Here is an 8,114-nt window from a genome sequence, read left to right as displayed (position 1 = left end):
ATCCGGGTCCTGTGGCCTTTGGGCATGTGCAGGACCATCCGGGTCCTATGGCCTTTGGGCATGTGCAGGACATCTAGGTCCTATGGACTTTGGGCATGTGCAGGACATCCAGACCATATATGCTTTGTGCTACGTGCTCTGGAGATATTAAACAAAGCTGCACAGCTTTGGTAGGGGTGTGAGAGGTGGGCCCCTTATAGATGTTGTTGGTTTGGTGATCTCTGCTGACTGTGGCAATAGCATTGAATGGCACCTAAAGAATGTCATTGTTGTTGGCCTGTCACTGTGGATTCATGTGTGTGTCCATCCTGTGTGCATCAATGGTGTGGCCCTTTAACTTGCCCAAAAGGCTTTCATTGGTGTGAAGGGGATGACTAACTCAATGAACCTCTTAGACAATTCCTCTTCAGAAAAGTCACACATGCCCTTTGCTGTGGCATCTTCCAACAAACTGGTAAATAGACACTTGGGCTTGCTGCCCATATGACATGAGTTGGAGTCTGTTAGTCTCAAATGCTTCCCTCAAACTAGTCTTTTAAAACTTTTGAAGTTCAACCATTTCAGTATAGGAGTTGGTTAGTCATGTTGGGGTTGTACAGGACATTGGTGAGGCCTCTTCTGGAATACTATGTCCAGTTATAGGAAGGATATTATCAAGCTGGAGCAAAGAGATTTACCAGGATGTTGCCAGGTATGGAAGGTTTGAGTTATAAGGAAAGGATGAACAGGCTGGGACTTTTTTTTCTCTGGAGTGTAGGAGGTTGAGAGGCGACCTGATGGAAGTTTATAAAATAATGAGACGTATAGAGTTAATAGTAGTTGTCTTTTCCCTAGGATGGGTGATTTCAAGACTAAGGGGCACATTTTTAAAGTGAGAGGAGAGAGATTTAAAAAAGATATGAGAGGCAAAATTTTTACACGGAGGGTGGTTCGCATGTGGAATGAACTTCCTGAGGAAATGGTATATGTGATAACAATTACAACATTTTTAAAGATGTTTGGATAGATACGTGAATCGGAAAGGTTTGGAGGGATATGGGCCAGGAGCAGGCAGGTGGGACTAGTTTAAGATTATGTTCAGCGTAGACCGGTTGGACTAAAGGGTCTGTTTCCGCGCTGTATGACTCTGTGACTCTGATTGTCTTTTCTGGATCTTTCTGATCATCTATGGAGAGACCAGATGTATTAATTCTTTGAAGCCCCTCATTGGCAATGGCAAGCAAGATTTGTAGTACACTTTTTCAGTGTCATCTACCATTTGATCTGTAATATAGAATTTTATGTGTTGATGGAATAGTTGAATTCAATAAAGATGTCAGCAGACAGCCAATCCCTTAATTGTGGGACAACAAGGTGCAGGGCTGGATGAACACAGCAGGCCAAGCAGCATCATAGGAGCAGAGAGGCTGACGTTTCGGGCCTAGACCCTTCATCAGAAAAGGGGGAAGGGAAGGGGGTTTTGAAATAAATAGGGAGAGAGTGGGAGACGGATAGAGGAGAGGATAGGTGGAGAGGAAACAAACAGGTTGAAGAGGCGGGGATGGGGCCAGGAAAGGTGAGTGTAGGTAGGGAGTTAGGAAGGGGATAGGTCAGTCCAGGGAGGACGGACAGGTCAAGGGGGCGGGATGAGGTTGGTCGGTAGGCTTTGTGATGTCGACTGTGTGATTTACACATTATTATTTATTTTCATATATACGTAATTTATTAGAAGTTAGGTCTTTGAATTTTGAAACAGTGGATATTGTATTTTCTGTATTTCTGAAGAGTTGATGATTAATTTTTAGGTATTACTGTAGCCCTGGTGATTTCTTTTAAAACTGTTTGATGGACAAGCTTTCTCAACTAATGGATTTTTATTTACATTATAAGGATTTAATGACCAAGCAATATAAACAATTGTGCATCAAGTATTCTGTCTGTTTAAGGAAACAGCTGTAGCTTGGTTAATAAAAACCTTCTTAATCTTTGTTTTCATTTTGGGTTAATATCACAGAAGTCCTTGGATGGTTATTGATGTATAAAACAGTGTTCCTGAGAAAGGGAGAAGAAAGTAAAACCAGATTACCATTGAGGAAGGAGTAAGGGATTTAGTACTGGATAGTAACAATCCCAGTCCAGAAGTCTTTGGATAAAACCCTGAAGAGGTTGTTTGAAGCTGGGAATGTTTAAACTCAGCAATGTGAAAGCTTCAGAAGATGGCTATCGGGTTTTCCAGATTGGGAGTTGAAGCTGCAGTTAACTTAAGTCTTTTGTTGTAAAAGACTTTTCTTTGTGAGTATTGTATAGGGGGTGCTTTTGGAATTAATGGGGTAATATTTCTGTTGCATGTTTCAAAATCTTTAAAGGCATATGATATGTAAATAGTTTGGTCTATTTTATTTTATCTTAGTACTAGAAATCGATACACTTCTGTTTCATTGTAAAAACTAAATCTGTAAAATTGCGTGCTTATGTTTTAGTGAGAGATCATCTTGTTAAAACCCAAACAAGTCATGATTTATCAAGCCAGATTTCAGATTGTGATCTGACTTACCCAGTATTATAACACCATTCATTTCTCATTGCAGGGTTTTGCTTTTTATAAGGAGTACAGTGCCGTGCTTATTTCCTTTACCAGTTTTGTCGGGATCTCCTTTTATTTTCCCTTTTTTGCTTCTATGTCCCTTTTATTTCTCTCTAGTGCTCCTTTAAAGACTGCAGGCTTGCAGTAACAAGTTTCTGCTTGTATGTGGTTTTCACACCAATAAAGGAGTGATGTTGATATCATGGGGAGCTTTTTCTTCCTTATTTTCATTATGCTGATTTAAGGAATGAACATGGTAGACTTGACTGACATATGGACATACATCTTCTTAATGTAGAAAACTGCTTTATTAAGTTGTGTTTTCTTCTAGGTGAGCTATGGAATTGTGCTTTCAGGACCATTTAATTGTCTTTTTAAAGTTGGAACAGTAGCCCCTCATGTTTCTTTTGTTAAGATTCCAAGATGGTGAGAGAGTAGGCCCCCTGAGCTGGAGTTCATACGCTCCGTCCATTTCTTTTTTCCTTCTTTTTCTCTTTTGTGTTTTCTTTGGCCCCTTCTTTCTTGGTGATTTCCTGAACACCCGGCCTCAGCGTGGACCCCATGTAGCGATCTCCCGGCCCAGCTTGGCAGCCTCTAGGCCTGAGGTGGCCTTGTGGCGCAGAATGGCTGTCTCTCAACCTGGTGTGGCAGCCTCTAGGCCCGAGGTGGCCTCCTGGTGCAGAATGGCTGTCTCTCAGCCAGGTGTGGCAGCCTCTAGGCCCGAGGTGGCCTCCTGGCGCAGAATGGCTGTCTCTCAGCCAGGTGTGGCAGCCTCTAGGCCCGAGGTGGCCTCCTGGTGCAGAATGGCTGTCTCTCAGCCTGGTGTGGCAGTCTGTAGGCCTGAGGTGGACTCCTGGCACAGAATGGCTGTCTCTCGGCCCGGTGTGGCGGTCTCTTGGCAATTTCTCAGATGGGCATGTCTGTCTTTCGGCAGCATGGCCTCAGCATGGACTTCTGGCCTCAAGATGATTCCAGAGCAATCTCCCAGCCTTGAGGTGAAGCCCAGCATGGTCTGGAGTCAAGGCCCAGTGTGGACTAGAGGCTGGGTGCTGGCGTGGACTGTGTTGGAAGGACTGTTATTCCCGAACTTTTTATTTCTTTATTTTTCCAATTTTTTTTTTCTCCCTAAGAATTTGCACTTAAGAATCTGTACCAAGGTACCTTTGTATCTAAGATGGCACAGCAAGTGGTGACTTGTAAACTTTTCACTGCATTCATTGAGTACACATGACAATAAAGCTAATTCTAATTCTGAAAGCGAGAGAGGAAGAGTACTCACTGTGCTTCAGTGCAGATCTGTAACCTTTACTTTAGTTGTATTTGGAACTTCAGCCTTGTTACTCTTAAATAACAAACTCTTTGAAGTTCCTTGTATCTTGAAAGAACTTACATTCTAATAACAAAGAAATGAGCTCTGTCATCTTGGTGGGCAATGCCATATACGGATTCTTATCATAGAATCCCTACAGTGTGGAAACAGGCCCTTTGGCCCAACAAGTCCACACCCACCCTCAGAGCATCCCACCCAGACCCATCCCCCTGTAACCCACCTCATCTACGCATCCCTGAACGCTACAGGTAATTTAGTATGGCCAATCCACCCTAACCTGCACATCTTTGGACTGTGTGAGGAAACCCATGCAGACACAGGGAGAATGTGTAAACTCCACACAGACAGTCAACCGAGGCTGGAATCGAACCCGGGTCCCTGGCGCTGTGAGGCGGCAGTGCTAACCACTGAGCCAACATGCCACCCCTTCACAGAAACTGATGCTGCTAGAGGTCAGCAGCTGTCCCTTTTTGTTCAAACTGTCTACTGTCTACCTAGTCTTCAATTAGTTTTCCAAACAGCTACCACAGAGATATGGGATAGTAAGAACTGCCGATGCTGGAGTTTGAGATAACAAGGTGTAGAGCTGGAGGAACACAGCAGGCTAGGCAGCATCAGAGGAGCAGGAAAGCTGGCCTGCTGTGTTCCTTCAGCTCCACACTGTGTTACAACAGAGATATAAGTTTTTTTTTGTAGACCATCACTGTTGCCAACCATCATGTGTTTGCCTCTAATAGGGTATTTTAACATGATGTGATGTGCTTCTGTTTTCTCCCATTACATACAAAACTTGATACAGATATAGTGGTATTGAAGAATCCAACAGATGTTTATTATGGCTAACGAATATGTACAAAATTACACACACAGGCCTGAGGTCAAATTAAATGATTATATTACAACAAAGCAGCATGCTTTTAATAATGTTGCATGCTTCAAGTGGTAAAATGGAGTGTGAGAGCTTTAGATTAAGATTAAATTGGATTTTATTGTGTAAGAGTATAGGAATACAGTGAAAAGTTTACGGAGTTGCCACTCTGTATTGTGCCATCTCAGAATACAATAAAATTCTAAAAAAAGAACAAATTAAAGAGATGGAAAAGAAAATGTCCAGATCATCCTCGTCATTGCTGCCATGAATCTTGAGCCGGGCTCACCAACAATTTATATGATCAGATCACGTGCTGTGATAGAATGATGATAACACGAGTAAGTCTCTTGTAAAGATATACTGACTGTGCGATGTATGCGATTGGTCAGGCTTCCTTACAAATCTTGCCCATCTGGTTTCCACCTCAAACAACATCACAGTTAAATCAGAAATGGCAGACCCTTCAGCCCTTTGAAGTGGTCTGTCTTGCAGTTCGATCACAGCTAATCCATGCCTGAATTATATCTACCATTGCATTTATCTTCTTTCTTCCAAACCTGTGACTACCTTCAGCTCACCTGACAAAAAAAAATTCTATTGATTTCTGACATGAAGATTCCAACTCTCCCTCAGCACTCGGATTGTTTCGGGAAGCAAATTCCATACTTTCATTACCCTCTCCGTACAATGGCCCTTGGAATGACTTCATTCTAATTTTAAGATTATACCCATTTATTCTGAGTTATTCCTCAGAGGAAATAGTACTTTTTTCCCTCTGGCTAGTGACTGAATTCTTTAAACATTGCAATCCCCTCAATAAGATTGCTCCTCAGAGGGATGCAGGCCAAGTCTAGACAACCTGTACATTCCTATTTAGGAAGAGGTCAGTTCTCCCTCTCACCATTTACACTCCCACATGGAAAATGGGCAATTGACCAAGTCACTAAATGGAAATATCAATGGGAGAACCAGTGCCTGTGAAACTATATCCGATCCAGGGTCAGTGGGTCTTTCGGACATGAAGAGAAGAAATTTGGTGCAGATAAACAGATCAGCTCAGAAATAAGAGCTGCTGTTGGATTGGATTGTGCAGTGGGTTAGTATGCCAGAGGCATGGCAAATTGATCACATGACTCAAAACACTGGTCTGAGGTAGGATTGGTGAGGGAACCTTCCTGAAAGTGGCTCTGTGGAGAGCAGCTTTGCTTCTGAGTGAGAAGGTTGTGCGTTCAATGTCTAATCCACCATTGAGTACAGAGTCCACGCTGATTCCACAGAGCTGTCAGTGTGAGGGGGAAAGCTCCCAGCAGTTTGATCATCTCCCTGCTGTCCCCTTGAGTGGACATGAAAAATCCTGTGGGACTAGGTCAAGTAGAACAAAAGAATAATCCCAGCTTTCTGGCTGTTACTTCTCTCCCAACCAACATTCCTCAACCAGACTATTTGGTGATTTATCTCATTTGTTGTTTAATTGTGGAAACTTCTCCTTAGAACAGTAACTAACCTCAGATGGAATTAATCTGATATGAAGCACTTGGCGATGGCATGGGGATGTGACAAGTGCTATTTAAATGCAAATTCTTTATTGGATGAAAACCGATTTTTTTTTGTAAAGGTGGTCAATTTCAATGAACTTTTGAAGCTGTTTCAGTTTTAGTAATATCAATTTAATATTGATTTATTCAGTATTTTATCATTTATACAACTTATTCCAGAAATTTTTCAGTAATCCAAGATGCCGTTGGAACATGGAGACATTATCCACTTTTCACTGTAGCTAAGTACAAGTGACAATATATGAAATAAATCTGAAGGAATATAACACATATTTGCCTTAATTGGCATCAAATTAGAATCATTCAATGTTGAAAAAGGCCATTTGGCCCATCAAGTAATCAACAACCCTCCAAAGAGTATCCCACCGAGACCCGGAACCCTACCCTATCCCTGTAACCTCACCTTTTCCACGGCTAATCCACCTACCCTACACATCCCTGAACTCTATGGGTAATTTAGCATGGCCAACCCACCTAGCCTCACATCTTTGGACTGTGGGAGGAATCCAGAGCACCCAGTGGAAACGCGCAGACACGGAGAATGTGCAAACTCCACACAGACAGTTGCCCGAGGGTGGAATCGAACCCAGGTCCCCAGCAGTGCTAACCATTGAGCCATGGCAAATTGGTCACATGACTCAAAACACTGGTCTGAGGTAGGATTAGTGAGGGAACTGAGGGTTATGGGTAAAAGGCAGGAGAGAGAATTTGGGCATTATCAGATCAGCCATGACCTGCTTCAAATGGTGAAGCAGTCTCGGTGGGCTGAATGGCCTACATCTTATGGTGCTATGGTAATGAAAATGTAACAGCTCAGTTATTGCACCAGAAATCCAGGGGCCTACAAAAATGCTGAGACTGCTGTTTCTGAATCCGCGTGCAACAGATAGATTTCCAGGTTTTTAATAATTTGAATTCAATCAAGGAAAGTCACCAAGAGATGAACGTTATAAAAAAAACCATCAGTTCACTAGTACCCTTGAGGGAAGGAGACTGCCAACCTTACCTGGTCTTGGCCCATTTGTGTCTCCAGCCCCCACATCAATGCGGTTGACTCTTCAGCGCTGAGGAGGCCACTCAAACCTGACCCCGCAATCCTGAGGGGAATGAAGGATGGGCAGTAAGTGCTGGTTCTATACCAGCTCCACCTACATTGTGAGAACAAATTAAAAACCAGTCAGGTGATTGTGGTAGGGTTGTCCTGTGGAAACTTGTGCTGGAGGTATGTTGTGCTAATATGAGGGACCTTGACGATATGCCAGTCAGTTTTGTACTCAGTCTGGGAATGCTTGAGGTGACTAGTATTGGCTGTACCAATTGGAGAAATGCCTAACCCTTTAACATTGATAACAAGGTGTAGAGCTGGATGAACAAAGCAGGCCAAGCAGCATCAGAGGAGCAGGAAGGCTGACGTTTCAGGCCTAGACCCTGATGAAGGGTCTAGGCCCGAAACGTCAGCCTTCACGCTCCTATGATGCTGCTTGGCCTGCTGTGTTCATCCAGCTCTACACCTTGTTATCTCAGATTCTCCAGCATCTGCAGTTCCTACTATCTCTTGTATCCAGACAGCCAATTTTCCCTGAATCCCATGCCTCCTTACTTTCTGAATGAGCCTACCATTGGAACCTTATCAAATGCCTTGCTAAAATCCATATACACCACATCCACTGCTCTACCTTCCTTGATGTGTTTTGTCATATCCTCAAAGAATTCAATAATGCTTGTGAGGCATGACCTGCCCCTCACAAAGCCATGCTGACTATTTCTAATCAAACTGTGTTTTTCCAAATAATC

The 8,114-nt window shown here is 43.0% G+C and overlaps 1 protein-coding gene across 4 annotated transcripts in view; it reads left to right on the top strand.

Moving 5' to 3' along the window:
- raly (RALY heterogeneous nuclear ribonucleoprotein) overlaps nucleotides 1–8,114 on the top strand; it is a 116,286-nt gene that overhangs the window by 27,072 nt on the left and 81,100 nt on the right. The window contains exon 2 of one of the 4 annotated variants that reach the window (XM_048608238.1): nucleotides 1,994–2,271. The exons of the other annotated variants lie outside the window; for them this stretch is intronic. The gene's annotated coding sequence lies outside the window, so the exon portion shown is untranslated. The remainder of the gene's footprint in view (nucleotides 1–1,993; nucleotides 2,272–8,114) is intronic. 4 annotated transcript variants of the gene reach the window in all.

This window comes from Rhincodon typus, chromosome 19 (assembly GCF_021869965.1).
Source record: "Rhincodon typus isolate 14 chromosome 19, sRhiTyp1.1, whole genome shotgun sequence".
Taxonomy (NCBI): domain Eukaryota; kingdom Metazoa; phylum Chordata; class Chondrichthyes; order Orectolobiformes; family Rhincodontidae; genus Rhincodon; species Rhincodon typus.
The sequence above is the reverse complement of the archived record's forward strand: the minus strand, read 5'-3'. Positions and strand labels throughout refer to the sequence as shown.